Source organism: Strongylocentrotus purpuratus, unplaced genomic scaffold (genome assembly GCF_000002235.5).
Source record: "Strongylocentrotus purpuratus isolate Spur 01 unplaced genomic scaffold, Spur_5.0 spur5_scaffold_1, whole genome shotgun sequence".
Classification (NCBI taxonomy): domain Eukaryota; kingdom Metazoa; phylum Echinodermata; class Echinoidea; order Camarodonta; family Strongylocentrotidae; genus Strongylocentrotus; species Strongylocentrotus purpuratus.
In genome coordinates this window covers 21713950-21733783 of record NW_022145594.1, presented here as the reverse complement: position 1 = coordinate 21733783, position 19834 = coordinate 21713950, and positions in this window count along the sequence as shown.

The following is a 19834-nucleotide window of genomic DNA, read 5'->3' as shown; positions in this document are numbered from 1 at the left end:
TTATCTTCGTTAATTCGAACTAGGCTGGCTCTGGGTACCGGAAAGTGAAAGTGACCACAGTGAACTCGTCTTCTTCTTCAGAAGTCAGATATGTGGGTGGTAATGTGTGGAGATGTGAAAGAAAAATCAAGGAATCAGTTTGATGAAATTTTGAGGAAAAGTGAACAAAAATTTGTTCATTTTGAAAAGATATACTGTTCATACTCAATATTTGAGCAAAAAATTGCTCAAACAATGTGAGTCAAAACATGTATTCGTTAATTGAGTAAAATTTAGCTCAACTCATGAGCAGTTTCTTACCCGACATGAGCTGATTACGTTTTTACCCAGTACTGAGTAAAAAAGGGAACCGCTCAACAAAGAAGTAAAGGTTGACTCATTCAAACTGAGTAGAGATTTAGTCTTTTATTGAGTAATATCTTTACTCAACAGATGAGTAGATTTGTTACTCAACACATGCTGAGTAAAGTTTACTCAAAAGTCAGGTGGTTCCCTTTTGACTACTCAAAAGAGTAACATTTTTACTCAAATTGAGCAGTTTTTTTTTAGAGTGTACGGCTGTTACACAGATGGCATGTTCCGAATACCTGAACCATGTAATAAGTGTAATAAGATCCCCAGCTCGCATAGTACATCCTGTACATGTATGTGCAGATGTGTCATTTCGTGTGTGTGTGTGTGTGTGTGTGTGTGTGTGTGTATATAATGGGGAGCCCTATGTCTGCGCACCTATTTACTCACGACATTTGGTTAAATAACTCACTAATTTAGATTACTCATTTGCCATATAATCACATGTGATGAGCCTAATAACCTGACTGACTGAGTAATTGAATCATTATTCTCACTAGTTGAGATGGAGCGATTTACTCGCAACATTAAAGAGGCATGCATGTTACCCGTATTCCAGAGGGCGTTCAAAATACGTACACGCTGGCGGACGGTGCTAGCTGCCTATTGACACCAACAGAATATTCGGCGCGATTTTCAAATGTTAACCCCCCCCCCCCCCCACTCCCCTCGAAACAAATCCCTCGTACACCCCCGTCATGTAGATGCTCAAGTAGAGCTCATAGATATCAGACTATTATATCCATATCCAGATCGACATATCTATCGTTTTCATAATCGTGACCTCTTTTACTTTTTACATTTATGATTTAATTGCAATCACTATAACTGTCGGCCTTTCTAGTATTCAAGTATCAATTATGTATTTATTCATATTTAAAGAGACATTAGTCTCATTTTACTGTACATTTGGTTAACTTCTACATAAAACACGAGTGTTTAGCAGCTTCAAAGGCAATCAGTCTACTTTAAAAAAAACATGAACATACTAGGCCTACATTTACTCAATTTGGACCCACTCTCATTAAACATTAGCCCACTTTACGTCGTATTATCAGCTTGATTCGTCATAAAAATGAATAACCACAAACTTTGAATTCTTACCGTACAAATGATACTGGATTGAAAGAAAATCACTGCAGAATAACGGATTCTGTATTATGATGTTGATTCGACAGGATAATAATCCCGTTGTTTGCAAGTGAACAGCTGATCACGGCGAAGGTGAAAATCTACTCCCGTACTAGAATTATGTCCCGGCATGCTTTGCGATGAAATAACCGTGAAGGCATGTATTTGATTGACAGCTGTATGCAAATTAGAAGTCGATCTTCGGAACCACGATGGCGATGACTAAAACAGCGATAACTACACGCTCGGGAACGTGCCCTTTAAGTTAAATAACTCACTAATTTAAAATACTCATTTGCCATGTGACTAAATGTCAAATTAACCAAACTCACTCCTGTGCCTTATCAATTTCAATTTAATGACTTAATGCATTCAGTTAAGTGTGTCACTATAGTGTCAAAGTTTATTTCCCTATTTGAGTAAGATTACCCCCAAACAAAGTGTGTGTACCTGTAGATGAAAACTGCGTAGTGCTTCAAATCTGAAGGATCCTGTCTCGTTGCTATGTGAGTGGCCTCCACAAAGTTCCATTTGTCTTCGGGTACGTCTCCTTCAAGCACAGATAAATGAATAAGACAGTGGCAATTAAAATATAAAAATTCTTTGGTATATAGACCCATTACACTCAGTGATATTATCCGAGGAAACTAGTAGCAGTAGTAGGAGTAGTTACATTATCATTGTAATGGTTTTCCCAGCCCAATTCCATATATAACTGAAAATCAAATCAATCAAACTGCATTAAAAATCAGGCATTATTATTTAACAATCGAGATAAGCCTTTCCAATTTGTAATCCGGGAAAGGAAAATCATATGGAGACACGCGAATTACTTTATGAGCATTCAAACTAATTAATCGGCAAAATTATTACTGTTAAGGGCATTCCAAGTATTGATATCCGCATTCGATTTATTTTTAGGGCAACAATGTTCGTTAACGTGCAGATGAAGTCGTGAACATAGGTACGATTTCAAATTTCGTGCATCGAATTTTGAGGTTCGAGCATTCAAATTAGCACAGTAGGCCTGATAAACCTGTTTTAGTGTTAAATTTAATTTTGGAAAATTCGGATTGTATGCGTGTGTGTAGATACATACTTGCATCCAAATTGATGTGCCATTATTTTTTGTAATGAGATTTGTAGTTTCCCGATATTATACAAAATTGTTTCTTTTATAGCGCTTTATCCAACTTAGAACTGATCAAAACGCTTTACGAAATAAATCAATCAATGAATTTAAACTCAACGAAAAGTATAGAAAATTTAATGCAGTTAAGTACAATGTAAATAGATGTGTTATAAGATGCTTCTTAAATAATTCAACTGACATAATACAGCGTAATTCCTAATTAACATATTCCATGTAACCTGACCACTGTAATGACAAATTCGCTCACCCACATGTATTTTCGATTTTATTCTAGGCACATGGAGAGCCGTTGTGTCTGTAGTTGAGTGAAGATTATATTTGGAGTGACGGGAAGATTGTAACAATGAAGACAAAACGCGTCATATGGCGCACATAAACCTATGTTTGTCGACAAATCTCCTTTGTGAATTCGGGCCTGTGTGTACATTTATAAAACAAAGTCATTATATCAAATAATTTTCACCATTCCTTATGATGTTTACAATGACAGTATTATTGTACATTTCTTTGTTAATGTTCACTTGTGATATTTTGTATAAGTCCTGGAGGGTCTGTTTAAAACCATAAGTTCTCGCTTTTGCCAATATATTGAAAATACACGTATGTTACGTTCAGGCCCCATTTGAAATGCACTCTGTGATAGTTTGATGACCAGGTAGCTTCAGGTCTATTTCGCGCGGATGTGTCGTAGTTGCCGACGTTGATTGTGTGTGTGAGCGCGCGCGCGCGCGCGTGTGTGTGTGTGTGTGTGTATTTTTTTCCCACTTGTTATCACAGTGATTTATCACGAAGTTTCTCAAGTGTGGATCATTAAGAAAAGCGTATAAAACGGTGAGAAAACTATAATAAATAGTATTGCATCGATGAACTATAGTTTCAAGTTACATCTGGTAATGCTCTTTATACTGTTGGGAAATGGCTTAACTTTTAAAGATTAACTCTTGTCAAGGCCGGCATACTTGGTACTTGGTACTTGGTTGTTATTCCTCCAAAAGATTCCTAGTGGAATTTAAACTGGAGGTCGTGGTGGCAGAGAGTGGACTTATTTCGGAAGGAGTGCTACTTTAAAATTTGCTGAGTCAGTCAGGGATACTAAGGTCGGATCGAGATTATTCCATGCTCTGGTTGTGCGAGGAAAGAATGAGTTTTTGTATACATCTAATCTGGCTAATGGTGTTTCGAACTGACTTGAGTGCCCGCGTCTGCTACGATCTGGTTTAGGTTTGATGTGGGTTCGGGCATCTATGTCCAGCTGGACATGTAACATTTTGTGAAACAGCTTAGGCGGTGAGCTTCGCGTTTGTCTTGGGGAGAGTTCCACTTAAGAGAATTTAGAAGGTGGGTGACGCTTGCTTCTCTCTGATAAGTGCTTGTGACAAAACGGGCTGCCTGCCTCTGGACTCGTTCGATAGAACAAATGTTCTTAGCTGTGTATGAGTCCCAAGCAGCAACTGCGTAATCTAAGTGTGACCTAACGAGGGTGAGGTAGAGTTTCTCCTTAATGGAAGTTGAGCAGTGATGAAAGTTGCGTCTTAGAAAACTCAATACCCCAATAGCTTTTGTTGTTGCGAGGTGAGTTTTGGCCATTCCATCGGAGGTCGTTCTGGATCACAACACCAAGGTACTTTGTCTGCTTACATTCTTCTAGGGTGACACCAAGGAGGTTATATGAAGATTTACCCGGTTTCTTCTTCCTGGTGACACGCATTGATTCACACTTTTGGGGGTTGAATGTCATGCCCCATTTCTGAGACCACTCCACCATTGCATCAAGGTCTTGTTGCAGGATGTCCACGTCGTTTACTGATTTCACTGGACGGTACAGCATGCAATCGTCTGCAAATAGCTTGGTGGTGCGTTTGACTTTGTCGTGAATGTCATTTATGGAGAGCAAGAACAAGTGAGGACCGAGAACAGTGTCTTGCGGGGTTCCACTTAGAACTGGCTTCCAGTCGGATGTTTTCCGTTTACACATACCGTCGCTGTTTTCACGAAGTGACGGTAGTGAAAAAAAATTGCATTCACTTTGCGTTACGATTTTCCTCACTACCGTCACTTCGTGAAAACAAGGACGATACGCGTTGTAGTCGTTTTGTAAGGACATTTGTCACCCATCTTAAGTTATCTGAACGGATTCCATAATAATCTAGCTTGTGAAGTAACTTCTGGTGGGGGATGACATCAAAGGCTTTAGAGAAGTCAAGTTTTATCAAATCTGTGGTGGCTTTTTCATCCAGGTTCTTAGCCAGGTCGTTTATTGTCAAAATGAGTTGAGATTCACATGATCTGTGTCTCCTAAATGCGTGTTGATTTTCTGCAATAATATCGAGTTCGCTAAGGTGGCTCATGAGATTACTATCAATAATATGTTCCAATAGTTTAAAACAGGTATAACCAGACATAGAAACTTTCGATATAAGTTGCTTAAGTATATCACAAAGTCAAGTGTGAAATTACCTTTTTTTAACCTCCATCTATCGTACACTCATCAACATAATTATAGCTTATAAACGAATATCTTTTAATCGAAAATGAGTTATCCAGAATTATTCAAAATATTTATAAAAAAACATTTGCAAACATTTTGCTCTTGTAACGGGTACGATTGATGACTCGATATCTGACATAAACATAGAGAATGAAGAAAATTAAGGCAGCCATCTTGCTGAAAACGATGATAGTCTGAGTGAAGATGTGAATGAATCCCATACAAAAGAAAAAAGACCATGCGCAAGTAATATGGAAACTATGCGGGAAGTATGCGCAGCCGATGCGGGAAGTATCCGCAGCCAATGCGCAAATTGTGAGCAATTTATTCGTAAATCCGTCGTGAACTGGTCGTAAACATGCGTTCCACTCGGGCATTGGCACGCACCGGTCAGAACCGACACGGGTAGGATACGTATAGGATACGCATATTTTGCGAAGTGTTCACGAAAGGCGTCCACCAAATTTGTCGTGCACAAATTTTGAAAATTCTGCCACGAATTTCAAGCCTTGTCCCGAATGGGCCGCATTGGCCCTCATCCTCCGCATGTTCCACGAATGCTTCCCGCTGTGGCAAGAACGTGGGACGAAACAATGCGCAAATTATGCGCAAATCATGCGCAAATCAAAATCGTGCAAGTGTCAGGGTGCCTTTACCCAGAATGGAACACTAAAGAAGTTGGGGGGAAATAGAGTCTCCGCATCACCGATGATACACGACAACTCCCGAAAAAGACCGAACGGATCAATACATCCGGCAATGAAGTCACCGGGAAGGATACGACATGGCATAAACAAACGAGTCATCTTGAGCTTCAACTACAACACTATCGTGAAAAACAACAAAAGCGCTTCAAATCGGTGTGCTTGTAATCGGTGATTCTATTATCCGGAAACTTTCAAACTTTATTATGCCTCAGTCACACCTTTGCGTATTTGGCTTGCGTATTGCTGCGTATTTATGGCAAGCCGTTTTAAAATGTATTCCTATTTCTTGATATCAAGAAATAATTTTCTTTTTTAAAGCAATGGTAATTCTTGATATCAAGAAATACATGTAGGAATAAATGTTAAAACGGCCAAATACGCAAAGGTGTGACTAATGCATATGCGTGTACTTTGTAAACCGCGGCCTGGGTAAACCAGAAGAGAGAATAACCCAAGTCGAGACTAACAACATGGAGACAAATGAGCCAACTGAAATTGTCGCAATAATTAAGTAATATTGACTGCCTTCTGGGCAATACGACATATATCGCCCGAACCGAAGGTGAGGGTGATATATGACAAGTCGTATTGCCCTGAATTAGGCAGTCAATATTACTATTATTAACCACATCAGACATCTAGAGCAAACAAGAAACTCTTACTATCTTATACTCTTAAATTATGTAGGCTACACAGGGTTTCCTAGCATTAGAAGTTGCAAAAACATTGTCAAACCAGCACTGTTCATCCAGTGTTTGACAGATTTTCGATACACTGCAAACAGTTTGCCTAGGGTGTGATTGTTGCGTCTCAATGGAGTTCGCGCAAAGTGCGCATTTTCTTATACGCGATGCGCGATGTAAATTACAGTAGCTGATGCGCGATGTAAATTACAACTGGATCTACATTTTTGCTCACTAGTTTAACACGCATTTTGCCATTGACTTTTCTGAGCGGGCTAAAATATTTGTCCATTGGTTTACTGTATAACCTATATCGCCCGCCAAATTACACACAAATCCCATTGACTCTTCTGAGCGGGCTAAAATATTTGCTCATTGGTTTACTGTATAACCTATATTGCCCGCCAAATTACACACAAAATCCTATTGACTTTTCTGAGCGGACTAACTTATTGTAATTTTGTTGACTTATCCATCAAACCTTGAGAGCAATAACATTTAAAAATTGCCCTGCTCAGATGTCTGATACGGTTAATAATAAGGATATATTGACTGCTTTGAGAGGCATAGTGGTTTCTATAGGGTCAAGGGAAACTCACAACCTGCTATGACCCCAAGGCGCTTGCGCCGCGGGGTCATAGCAGGTTGTGAGTTTCCCGAGACCCTATAGAAACTACTATGCCTCGAATATTAAAAGCAGTCAATATATATTTTATATACCGAAAAAAAGGAAAATGTTGACTCACCCATATAGGTTTCCATCTCTTTGAAGTCATGAATATTAACACCAACAATAACTTGTGTACAGTATGAAATCCAACAAGCTGTGCTCCAGTAGAACAGGGAATACCAAACACGTTTACACGAACAGTAACTTTTGTACAGGATGATATCACCAACAAGCTGTGCTCCAGTAGAACAGTAGAACATGAACAGTAACTTTATAAATTCACAAATTCGCAACATATTTACACAGACTGTGCGTCTAGTCTAATTTTTAAAGGATCTTGTCCAGGTCTGCATTCGGAAGTCTGTTTACATCTCCGAGGTCCGTGTTGACATTTCGCAAGAACTCTTCAAATATTTTAATGCCGTATTTTACTGCATACTTCGTATTTTTGCTATCAGCAGAATCGATTAAGTCTTGCAGCTGAATGTCATCCATAAGTTGAAATCTTGGCATAGCTGTGTCCTCCATTTTGCCTCTTTATTGACAAAAAATTGGAAAAAAAAACCCCCAGTATTTTGCGATCGAGACTAGTACACAAAATGGCGATCGGTCGTCTGCGCTGCGTGGATTGGTAGATTCGTCGCCTGAATGCAGCGACCAAAATCGAACTGCACTCAAACACCGTTAACGGTATTGCCCATCGGTCATCGCACAAAAGAAACCTATACGATAACACGTAAACCAAAATGGGAATCGCAGCAAAATGACGTCACGTTTCACAGCCATGGAAAAAAAGTGCTATGAAAAATTGATATAAACCGGTAGAGCCGGGAAAAATGACTATGAATTTCAATTAGCGGGCATGGTTAAGAACATGACTGCATTTTCAACCAATCAGAAGACAGGATTAGTAAAGAATCTTAAAATGAGGTATATAATAGAATATACCATTTGTAACAACGTTGTCCATCAGTTAACCGGATTACCTGGAGCTCATTTATATCCAGAAAGTCTAGACGGAATTCATCTGAACGACGCTGGGGTCCGAGCTCTAGCAAGAAAGGTCATCTATCACCTAAGGGGAGAGATAGCTACAGCCAGGGGCGTACGCAGGGGGGGGGGGGGGGTTGGGGGTTTAACCCCCCCCCCCCCCTTTGGTATTTGTATGTGTGTAAACCCCCCTAAAAATCGGCCGGCGCGATTTTCAAATTTTCGGGAGCAAAATATTTTTAAAAACCCACCTTGAAAAAATCCCGCGTACGCCCCTGGCTACAGCAGATGACTACAATATTCGTATGGCTGGTATGGTGCATTCCACCACAGACATAAGGCCTCGCGAACTGTACAGCGACGTAATTAGGAACAGGACATTTCCAGCAGGTTACTGTTCCCACACTGTAAACAATAATTTGTTCATTGGTAATTTTTACGTATTTTTTCCATGTAGAATTTACTTGTAAACATTAGTTTTGCCACTTACGCACTAAATTTAAGTCTTGCTAACTCAAACTTTCAATTTAGTAGAACATACGTGGAATATTTAAGTAAAATCAAATACATAAGAACTTTAAGTAATTTCAGCTTGTATTAATTTAGTAATTTTAACTCAAAATAAGAAATTATACGTATTACTCAAACAATTTATGTTGATTAACGTTATCTTTTTAAAGTAAGGATCCATGCAGTGCGTAATAGAAATATTTACATAATTTATGAATATTCATTAAGACCAAATTAAACTCTTTTTTAAATAAAACAATTTTTTTTTGTGGTTGAATGAAAATTTAAGGACTTTAAAACATTTACTAATTAATTTAACATGGCTAAGCAAAGACAAGACAATTTTTAATTGTTACCCAGTTCAAAAAGAATCAAAACTTGATATTTCCTTTTAAGATGCTACGATCAAGTATATATAAAATTTGGAGCCTTTCAATATGTGTCGAATTGAAGCGTATGTAATAGTTTGTGATGGTGGTAGATATATATATATATACGGTTAAATCTTAAATAAAAGTAGTGAATGATTAGTGGATGTTACTTGTTAGATTAGATTGGTACCAAATCGTGCAATATGTAATCCTATCATAGCTTTTTTTTAATTGTCTAAAATGATTACAATACTTAAATTATTTACGTTAATGTAACTCGATTTAACTGAGTAAAAATTTATTCAGCAAAATAAGTAAATTCTACTTAAGATGCCGTAGGTAATATTTACTTAATAAAAATAAGGCAATTCTTTTCCTCAATTTTGTTGAGTTATTTCGACTATTATTTTTTTTACAGTGCAATGCGCCCAGCAAATGTCAACTAAAGACTATACTCTGGATGTTACAACTCCGGAGAGATGCCATCGGTGTATGTGCTTCGGACATAAAGATAAAGCCTGTCCAAATACCTATTATTACGAGTATTAACATCTCGGCCAGGAAAAGCGTGCCGATTTAATCACGAGTGCACTCCTTCCTAAAAGCATAATTTCTGTATAGACACTGACATTTACAATTCAAGCGGGACATCAAGCGGGAATTATAATTATGAAAATATTTAAGATAATGATGAATATTATGATATTCATAACCATGATAATCAACACCAATCTATACATCTTCTTGATAAAGAGTCTGATGAGAATATATGTGAGATGGATTTAAATCATGTTAACGATTGCTTTAAGACTTTCGATGAAAATGCTTTGTACAATGCATTGAGTGAGATTAAATCGAATACTGTGTATAATAAACGGGATGTCAACTATTCATTGCATGCTTTCCATTAATTGTTCTCATTAGTATGCAACATGGGCGGCGATCCCGGGGGGACAAGGGGGACACGTCCCCCCCCCCCCCCTGAACATTTGAAAAAGTGCCAAATGAAAATTGTTACAGCAAAAACGTGTATATGATACACGACAAAGTAATCTTTGTATTTAATATTTAGCCGTCCGAAAACTGATCTTGGAAACGTTTATTTTTGTATTTAGAGGTGCACACATATGGAATTCAATTAGTGAGGACATTCAGAGGTCTCCTACTATTGGCATTTTTTAATCAAAACGTGTTGCCGCAAATAATGCTAAGACTTTAAAGTATAATTGCAGCGTTTGTTAATATGATATATAAATATATATAACAAAAATATCATTATAAAAACCGAAATGACGGGATTTGAGTAGGCTATATCAAATAATGCAGACTTCTAATATTTAAGAGCATTAACAATTAATTGTTTTCTATTTTCCTCTCCTCTCCCTCTCTCTCTCTCTCTCTTTCTTTCCCCTCTCTCTCTTTCTCTCTTCCTCTCTCTCCCCTCTCACTCTATCTTTGATATCCATGTTGTTGTAAGTTTTTCAGAAGTACATGCATCTATTTTTCATTCAGAAATATAAATCTTTGTACACATTATGGACATGCGGTGGAAAGGTATATTAACTTTGAGTTCTAATTATTTGGGCATATTCTTGTAATTGCCAATTTTACTCTGTTTGTTACACTGATTTTCAGTTTTCTTTCATCATCTGATCATAGTTGAATATATTTGCAAAACTTTTTGTATCGTTTATTGATTATTTATATGTTTTGTTTTATAACCGAATTTTAGTCATTAAGTAATATATATATAAATATATATATATATATATATATATATGTATATATACATATATATGTATATATATATATATATATATATATACAGTGCGTCCCAGAAAAAACGAAACCGAGAAGTATCGATGTTTTATCATAACTTAATCACAACCATAATTAATGAATGATACATATTTGGAAAGCTTAGAATCTCCTCTTTCAGTTGATGCTACTCACGTGATGTATATTTCACGCATGAGTGATTAAAAGCAATTTGAAGGAAGGAAACCAAAAAGTAATTTGGCGGGCGGTATCTGAATTTCGAAGACAAAATAATATTTCTAGAAAGTTCATTTTCTGCTCTTTCATATGATACCTCAATCAAGAAAAATGAGCCATGAATAACAAAGTTCTGTTCGTTTAAAGTAGCCCTTACATTTTCATAATTTTAACAAACGAATTCGTTTTTACTGGGTGCCTGCCGTAGCAAAAATCAGATTTGACAAAAGACTTAACTCCGTTTCGTTGACAATCAGCCATGCATGAAGACTTTCGCTACGGCTGATTGTCAATGAAACGGAGTTAAGTCTTTTTTGTTAATTTCGTTTATTGATACGGCAGGCTGCCAGTGAAAACGAATTCGTTTAATACAATTATGGAAATGCAAGCACTACTTTAAACAAACAGAACTTTGTCATTCCTCGCTCATTTTTCCAGATTGAGGTGTCATATGAAAGGGCAGAAACTCAACTTTCTAGAAATGTGAATTTTTCTTCGAAATTCAGATACCGCCCGCCAAATGTCTTTTTGGTTTCCTTCCTTCAAATTGCTTTGAATCACTTATGCGTGAAATATGCATTTTTTGAGTAGCATCACATGAAAGAAGAGACTCTAAGCTTTCCAAATATGTATCATTCATTAATTAAAGTTGTGATTAAGTTATGATAGAACATCGATACTTCTCGGTTTCGTTTTTTCTGGGACGCACTGTATATGCGTCCCAGAAAAAACGAAACCGAGAATCATCGATGTTTGATCATAACTCAATCACAATTATAATTAATAAATGACACATATTTAGAAAGCTTAGATCCTCTTCTTTCATTTGATGCAACTTATATGATGCATATCTCACGCATGAGTGATTAACAGCAATTTGAAGAGAGGAAACCGAAAAGTCATTTGGCGGGCGGTATCTGAATTTCAAGGAGAAAATCACATTTCTAGAAATTTCAATTCCTGCCCTTTCATTTGACATCTCAAATGAGTCAGGAATAACAAAGTTCTGTTTGTTTAAAAAAATGCTTGTATTTCCATAATTTGATCAAACGAGTTCGTTTTCACTGGCTGCCTGTCGTAGAAACAAACAGAGTTGACAAAAGACTTAACTCCGTTTCGTTGAAGATCAGGCATTCATCAGGTCTTTCGTCTTATTTGTGCATGGCTGATCGTAAACAAAAACGGAGTTAAGTCTTTTTAATTACATGTATATAGAGACATCTCCCGCCTTAATGGTGATGAAAAAAAAAGAAGGAAAACATATATAATCGTATCGTAATTTGACTTCCTTGTAGGAAATTTTGCCCACCACCCTGCCTCCGACTAATCTTATCCAAGCTATGTCAATGCGACATTAAGTAGACTAAGCAGGCACATTTTCATAGTTATTTAAGGACCGAGTTTGTTATTTTAGAAATTGTAATTTTTTATACGACAATTATGTTTTTGTAGAAAGTAGCTTTTAGTAGGACTTATGGACCTACATATTATATAGCGGGATTGGACCGAACCATGAGCCTACTTACTGTCCATAGAGGGGTGAGAGGGGGTGGGCACTTTAGAATTGTGATTTGTTTGAGACTTTGGGGGATAGGGGGCTTGAACACTTTCGGATCTTGAAGGTTTTCGCTACATGTATCGTACAAAAAGGTAATGCCATCCGAATATGAATTAAACATGTATTTTCTTTTTTTGTTGGGGGTGGGGGTGATGGTAATGGGTAAGGAGGTCGTTGCGCGTACGCAGGGGGGGGGGGGGTTAAATCCCCCTTCAGTTTTGTTAATGTGTATTTTTATTGAGAACCCCCCCCCCCCCTTGTGAGTTTTGATTTTTTTTTTCTAATCCTAAAAAAAAATCCTAATGGACGACCTAAACAAGATGACCTTATCCCAGCGGCTGGCTGAGTCGCACAGTGGGCCAGGGAGGAACTAGAGTGTGCCAAAACTAATTTCTGGGGATTTATTTTCTATAAATCCATAGGAAATTTTTGGATGTCCAGGGATTTCCGCTTAAATGGTATTACCAACATTTTCTCTGATATCTAAGCTTTAAGTTGATACCAGATTTGGCTGCCCGATTGCGCCCGTTATTATGTTAGAGCTGTTTTCCTTGCAACTTTGCCCCGAAAAATGTGTTTATTTTGGTCCGCGGTGTCAGAACAAGTGTCACGCGCCCCCAAGCGCCGTGATTTATGACCGCGAATCCTTCATGATTCAGCCGCGGACTAAAAACAAACATATTTTTCGGGACAATGTGGCAAGGGGAATCGGCTCTAACATGACAACGGGCAAGATCGGGCAGCCAAATTTGGTATCAACTTAAAGCTTAGACATCAGACAAAATGGTGGTATTAAAATATAAGCAGAACTCTGCGGAAATCTAACCGTTTCCTCTGGATTTATAAAAAACATGGATAATTAGTCCATTTTTCAGTGAATTAACCTTTGATATATCATGAAGATTGTGTTTCTATACATTTTAACCAATTCATTCAACGAAATGAACTATCAGGAATATGTGAGAGCAATTTCATATCAATAACTTAAGAACTTCATGTTAAATTGAAAGATTTATAAAATAAGTCACCTTTGCACTAAAACTGTGAATATGTAGGATTTTGCTGTTTGAAGAAGTAAATTTATACCCTAGTTGTGCTTACCGGAATTAAATATTTTACGGAGGTATTCCTCAATGTATTACAGTCCAACTGGTCAAGAAGAGAATTGAAGAAAAATAAATCACCAAAAATGAGTTTTGGCGCACTTTGGTTCCTCCCTGGCCCACTGTGCGTTGCCATGGTTACGCGGACGAGCGTTGAATCGGCTGTGCGTAAACGTAAACAGTACAAATGTGTACCGATTATGCCTAATAATAATCGATGGACGTGGGAAGGAAAAGCGCCTGCACATGCAGTGTAGCAAATTCTCGCAAAAAGAAATACCATACATGGAAAGCTTAGGTTTAGACGGACATTTTGAGATTAATCTCACTGCGGGAATCGGCCGGAATACTAATAAACATGCTACTTTTATAAAAAATTGCAATTTTTTCCTTTTTTTGTGAAATTTAATGCTCATTTTTCCCAAAATGAAGCTTCCATAAATGTGGTCATTGTATTTTCTAATTGGGTTACCAATAGGCTAGAAGTGCACGCAGTATCAAGTTGATTGCTTTTCCCTTCATAAATTCTCAACACCTATTGTAAAGTTGCCTCTTTTATCACTTTTGGAGCAACATATAGATTTTCCCATGTTCGCAGGGGTATATGACACTTTTAAAACTCGCTAAATATTAAAATATGGGTGGAAAAATATTCTTTAGAATGTTTTCTTCCCCAAGCGAATGAAAAAAATAATAAATTTCACATTCGCCAATTTTGAATTTTGGCACACTTTGAGGCGATTCTGGCCCACTGTGAGTCGTTGCGAAATTGTTGGTACCAAAAAAACAAAAAGCATATGAGTATGTTTATTAAGAACCCCCCCCCCCCCCCTTATGAGTTTTGATTTTGTTTCCTAATCCTAAAAGAAATCCTAATGGACGACCTAAAAAAGATGACCTAACCCCAGCGGCTGGCTGAGTCGTTGCGAAATTTGTGGGACCCCCCCCCCCCCCGCTTATTCAGCGGCTGACTGAATCGTTGCGACATCTTTGGCCCGATTTCAAAATGTTAACCCCCCCCCCCTGTTACACCCACAAATGTAATAACACTTTACCCACAAATGTAATAATTTCACCCCCAAATGTAATAATTTTGAATCACCCACAAATGTAATAATGACTTTACCAACAAATGTAATAAATTTGAAGGGATATTTTGTCGAATTTGTTCAAAACTAAAACCCTGTAATAAAGCATGGGTATAGCGCCAGTCTTTACTCCAGACCAGGTTATTTCAAAAATTAAAAAAATCTTCAAACCTAAGACCCCATAATCATTTTCCTGTGGAATAACACAAGAATCGAGCGTAGTCTTTCCTCCAGACCCGGTTATTCAAAAGTAAAAAAAAAAAAAAAAAAAAAAAAAAAACTTTTAAACTAAGACCCCACCATCTTCCAAACTAAGACCCGGTAATAAAGCATGGGTTTAGAGCGTAGTCTTTACTTCATACTCGGTTATTTAAACAAAAAATAAAAATCTTCAAACTAAGTCCTCATCATCTCATTCCTGTGGAATAACTGTTGATGTTGTTGTTGTTTTAATTTATAGGCGTTTTTCATTCAGAAGTGAATATTTACGCCTCTTCTCTCAGGATTTTTATTCCTTTAAAATTAGATTTAATTTTTTTGATATATATATATTTGGATAAATTGGATTTTTAAAAGCTAAACTTTTATTTAATGATGAAGAATTCAGTGGCTGGCGAGCAGAAGGCTTATCGGCTATATAGGACGCCCAAGGACCAACTCTGACACGGTACGTTGTGACAAGCTTCTCAACTCAGCCTAATGCTGAGCCTAGGCCCTCCGACGTCCACCAATATGTCTAGTCGTCTCCACCATGTTTCTTCAACATTTTGACCGAAAACCAAATAAAAAAACAGATCATGATACATGAAGATTTTAAACGTTAATATAGACAGTTCTCTCTTCTAATTTCTCTTTTTTTCTTCTTTTTTTCTTCTTTCTCACTCTTCTTCTTCATGTACATGTATACTCACTATAAAAAGCGAAAACATATTGGGCTCAAATAATTATGTGCGGTGCAAGGTGGTTAGTAGGGGTACAGGTGTACCCTTTTAGATCTAACTACGAAGTTAACCAGAGCCTGTTGGTGATTAATATCTGTTGATTTCAGGAGTATTGGGATTACTTCTTCGTTTTCAATTCCAGATTCTGTTATAAGCATGGCTCTCTCTATAAGAAAGAGTGGGCACTTACATAAAAAAATGTTTAACTGTTTCTTTTTGGTGCTCACAGTTTGGACAATGACCTGTCTCATGTTGATTCAACTCAAAAAGATTTTCATTTAAACCTAAGTTTCCCATTCTTAGGCGATGAAGAATAGTTTCATGATATCTGTTGTTCAGGTAACACACAAATGTTTTTGATACTAGAGTTTGCGTTTCCCACAGGGGAGATGATGTTTCATTCCATCTTTTTTGCCATATCTCTATGTAGTATTTCTTTATAACATAATTTGATTCTGCTCTGGTAAGAGCGTTGTTGATTTCTATATTTTTATTTAGTCCTGCTTTAGCAAACTTATCTGTAATCTCATTGTGTTGTAGACCACAATGACTGGGAATCCATTCGAAATAGACCTGGGTGCCCTTGTATTTTAGTTGACTACACAGGGTTAAAATTTCAAGAATGAAAGATTCGTCTTTACGAGATTCTATGGCCTGGAGTGAACTCAAAGAATCAGAAAAGATGACTGCCCCGGTGTAGAGTCCTGGGAGTTGTAATAGCCATGTCAGGGCCAGTACAATTGTGGCCATCTCTGCTCTATAAGACGATGTGTAATTAGCCAGTCTCTTAGATTGAGAAACATCATAATAAGGTACATGAAATGCAGCAGCAGCAGAGTCTTTATCTGGCGATCTTGATCCATCTGTATATATGTGTAAATAATTTGTCCATTTCGAATTTATCAATTTTAGGGCTGCTTGTTTTGGGGCAAAACAGATATCTGTTTTCGTTATTACCTCTTTTAGCTCAGATGACACATGGGGAGGGAATATTTTCCAAAAGGGTGTGTTGAAAAAATACTTCATTGGATCTTCTAGTATGTAACTGAATTTTAATTTACAATCCTTGGTTCTACGTCCAAAAGCTAATCTAGAGTTAGTACCTCCAAGAATATTAAATTGCCAACAATCTTTCACATCTTCGTTCAGAGGGTGTTTGCGCATACTCTCGATTTGTTTTCTTAGTTTAATTGATAACATTTCTCGCCTTAAATCAAAAGGCATTTCGCCTAGTTCGACTTGCAGCGTTTTAAGGGATGTACCTTTCCGAGCGCCTGCACAAACAAATAAAGATTGGTACTGAACTGAGTTCAACATATTTTTTGCGCTTGTCGTAGCCGAGTCGTATGCTTCGCAACCATAGTCGATAATTGATAGTATTAATGCTTTATATATCATCACTAGTTCTTTAGCATCTCCAGACCACTTGGCGTATGCTAGACTTTTGATAACATTAATCCTACCTTTACATCTTTTACTTATATCTAATAAATGAGGCCTCCAAGTCATCCGTTTGTCAAATGTGACGCCGAGATACTTGTGCTCTTTATGTGGTGTCAACTTTTGACATCTTATATATATAACTCGTAATTATCATCATTTGTATTGTTCGAAAATAAGATAGGGGTCTATAACCATATAACATGGTTATAGAGCGTAGTCTTTCCTCCAGACCCGGTTATTTCAAAAGAAATATAAATTTAAACAAATCTTCGAAACTAAGACCCACCTTATTCCTCTTTTGTTTTCATTTAAAAATAAATTACATTATTACATAATGGATACAACACGTCACAATCATACGAACACTAATCATATACACATAGAGCTGTTTATTGTCGTGTATTTCCACTGTATACCGATAGGTTAAGTACACTTTTCGTGATAACATTAATAAACAAGGTATTTTTGTGGGCATTTCAAATGTTCACTTGTTAATTCATGACAAGTGGGTGTATATCTCTCTAGATATATGATATGGGTCTGTTACTCCTTGATATGATTATTTCTGGGGTCAATGTGTATTATTTGGCTCCCAAGAGAACGGAATTATAATTGATCTGTATTCTATTTGAACTTATAATAAAGATAATTATTTTTCAGTGTTTCCATAGTTGTAGAGTCATATCAAGTGATTTGTTATATGAAAGTATGCGTTGTTATTTGCTTGTTAACCGATTATCATTTCAGACTTGTTCTTGTTTATAAAGCTGCTTGAGTGTTTCCGAAGTAGGGAAAACTGTAATATAATTGTGTTTTGTTTGTATTTGCCTTTGAATAAATTTCGTTCTCATGAATTCACACCGTGTACCGCGTACCAATTGGTAGTCTTCAGTATAAGTAATTGATACGTTCATCACATGAAGAAAGGTAATTCATTCACGCACTCATGAAAATATAACATCGCAATCCAACGTTTCAATGTCACTAATAGCGTACATATATATATATATATATATATATATATGTTACATATCGTGAACATATTTCATAATCACATGCATAAAACAATCAGCGTCAATATTTAAATACATTTAAGGTCACTTATTCGATTACTTTTATTCTACGAACATTGAATTCCAGGATATTTGTGGGCGTTAGAATATTTACATGATTACAAAAAAATCGTCGACGGTCAGCGAACCATCGAATCGGTCCCTCCTCTGTGTGTTATATATGTGGACCATTTTGACTGATTCGTCAGTTCGTGTGACCGCCGACCAATCATTTATTTGTGACGTGTTGTATCCACATATGTTATAATGTAATTTATTTTTTAAATGAAAAAAAGAGAGGAATAAGATGGTGGGTCTTAGTTTCGAAGATTTGTTTAAATGTCTATTTCTTTTGAAATAACCGGGTCTGGAGGAAAGACTACGCTCTATACCCATGTTATTCCACATGAATGAGATGGTGAGGTCTTAGTTTGAAGATTTTTTTAATATTTTTAAATAACCGAGTCTGAAGTAAAGACTACGCTCTAATCCCATGCTTTATTACCGGTTCTTAATTTGGAAGATGGAGGAGTCTTAGTGTAAAAGTTTTTTTTGTTGTTTTGTTTTGTTTTGTTTTGTTTTTTTGTTTTTTTTAACTTTTGAATAACCGGGTCTGGAGGAAAGACTACGCTCAATACTCATGCTCTTCCACAGGAATAAGATGATGGGGTCTTAGTTTTGAAGATTTTTTTAAAAGTTTGGAAATAACCGGGTCTGGAAGAAAAACTACGCTCTAAACCCATGCTTTATTACTGGGTCTTAGTTTGGAAGATGGTGGGGTCTTAGTTTAAAAGTTTTTGTTTTTTTTTTTTTTTAATTTTGAATAACCGGGTCTGGAGGAATGACTACGCTCGATTCTCATGTTATTCCACAGGAAAATGATTATGGGGTCTTTGTTTTGAAGATTTTTTTAAATTTTTGAAATAACCGGGTCTGGAGTAAAGACTGCGCGCTATACCCATGCTTTATTATGCTAGGAGTCCACTGGGCCAGCGCCAGTTGGTGCCAGTTCGCGCCAAAGATTATGTGATTGGCGCGTAGTGGCTCGCTGTGGCGCCGAATTAATGTCCGCTCGGCATGTGTCGCCAAGTGGAATAAACTGGGTGCCATATGGCGTGCGCCAAATGCCACCCGGCTTGCTCCAAAATGTTGCGCCAGTTCGCGCCAGTTTGCGCCATTACACGGCCATTTGATTCCAAAATTCACCCTGTTGGCGCCATTCGCGCCAATAAACGGCTACTTTGCGCCACTTGGTGATTAGTTTGTGCCAAAGGTCGCCAAATTGGTTTGAACTTGCCGCCGCTTGGCGCTACTTGCCGACTAAATAAATACCGGCCATTGGCTACCTGGTTCAGACCCTCCTCAGCTGCTGTATGAACAACATCTCTACTAAATATTTACAATTTTGATATGTCTGAGGCTTTTGATAATGTTGGAGTGATGATGCTGCTCCATCAGAAGATGATGAGAGATGCTGAGGTGGCCACTGCCTATCAATTATGCTGGCCAATCCTGAAGAAGAAGAGCCTCCTAAGAAGAAAAGGAAGCACAACTGGTAGTTTAGACCCATGCTCCACCCACAGTTGAGGGCCGAACGTGG